This window comes from Mus caroli, chromosome 7, assembly GCF_900094665.2.
Source record: "Mus caroli chromosome 7, CAROLI_EIJ_v1.1, whole genome shotgun sequence".
Classification (NCBI taxonomy): Eukaryota; Metazoa; Chordata; class Mammalia; order Rodentia; family Muridae; genus Mus; species Mus caroli.
This window is the reverse complement of record NC_034576.1, coordinates 26,384,981-26,386,597: the sequence shown is the minus strand read 5'-3', so window position 1 is coordinate 26,386,597 and position 1,617 is coordinate 26,384,981. Positions and strand designations below refer to the sequence as shown.

General features: G+C 48.1%; 1 pseudogene; it reads right to left on the bottom strand.

Annotated features, from left to right (window-relative positions):
• Window positions 1-241: 241 nt before the first annotated feature.
• On the bottom strand, window positions 242-791 carry LOC110298676 (annotated as a pseudogene).
• Window positions 792-1,617: the final 826 nt, after the last annotated feature.

Below are 1,617 nucleotides of genomic sequence, written 5' to 3'. Positions count from 1 at the left end.
TGTCTGCCAATGTTCTGACCGTTCCTTGAACCCAGGTGTGTGCCCACTGCTGCACCTCACTGCCAGGTGTTTGTGATATTGGTTGCTGGGATAGAGTCGGAAAATCTCCCCAACAACCACAGTCGGGGCTAATCCGGAGTTACTGCACCTTCATTAGACTCCTTGTTTCCCTCCCATATCCATTCCTTGAGAAATCAATCATTTTAAAATAGACATTGTTTTTTTTTGTTTTTGTTTTTGGTTTTTTTTTTTTTTGTAGAAGCTTTTTAGTTTATTTGTCCTCTCAGAAATCTGCACATCACAGCAAAACATCAAGTCACCGCAGATCTACTCCTTTGGCTTTTTGCCAGCACCAACATTGGCCTTCGCCGTGCCCCTGACCTTCTTCATTCTGTTCTTGCGTTCCTTTTTTTTTGCTGTTTTCGGGAGGTCTTTTTCTTTTCATAAAGGCCATGTCTTGCGAGTCTGTGTTTAGGCTCATTCTTCTTAGCATAGTCTAAAGAATCATAGATCATGCCAAAGCCAGTGGTCTTGCCACCACCGAAGTGGGTTCTGAATCCAAATACAAAGATGACATCTGGTGTGGTTTTGTACATTTTGGCCAGCTTTTCCCGAATTTCTGTCTTTGGTACTGTTGCCTTCCCAGGATGAAGGACATCAATGACCATCTGTTTCCTCTGAAGCAGACGGTTGGTCATGAACTTCCTGGTCCGGATGGTTACTGTGTCATTCATGATGGCTACGGCGCCGGAGCTGGAGAGGAGGAAAAGAGGACCGCTCACTGCCGACCAATCATATCCTAGAATAGACATTGTTTAGATCTGAAAATCCTCTACTCCCTCCTTCACCTTCCCCACTTGAGGACCTATAAAAACTGGGACCCCTTTCCCCTCGGGGTCGACTCCTCTACCCCTGCATGGGATACAAGTCGCCCCCAGAGCTCCGGATTTCCCCAAATAAAGCCTTGTGTGGTTTGCATCGTTTGGTCTCTCGTGAGTTCTTGGGGGTCCGCTATTATCCCGAGGCTTGAGTGAGGGGCTCCCTTCAGGGTCTTTCAGTTCCAAGGCCTCATGCCCATTGGAGGAACTGTGTGTCAAGCCACTGTTATTGTTAGTGCTTGGTGTTTTGGACTGGACTGCTGATATCTTGACAATGAAGATTGGTATTGCCCTAAAGAACTACTTCTAAACAGGCCCACATTCCCCAACTCCCGTTTCCTCGCAACCTTTCTTCCCCCTTACCTCTGATAGGTGGGCTAGAAGGGAGGTTGAAGTGTTTCAGTACCCTTATTAAAGTAGGTTTTGAAAACTCTAAGCCTACACTCAGAGGTACTAGGCATTGAACCTGAAGCCTGCATAAGCTAGACAAATGCAGTATTACTTAGTTACCCCCAGCTCCTCATCGGTAAACTCCAGGCAAGTGCTTTAGCACAGAGTCATGCCTGGGTCACTCACTGGTAAATTTTAGGTAAGTACTCTTCCACTGAGCCACACCCCAGCCCTTCCCTGGAGGGGATTCTAGGCAGGGGCTCTACCACTGAGCCATGCCCCCAGACCCTCCCTGGGGGATTCTAGGCAGGGGCTCTACCACTGAGCCACGCCCCCAGCCCCTCACTGG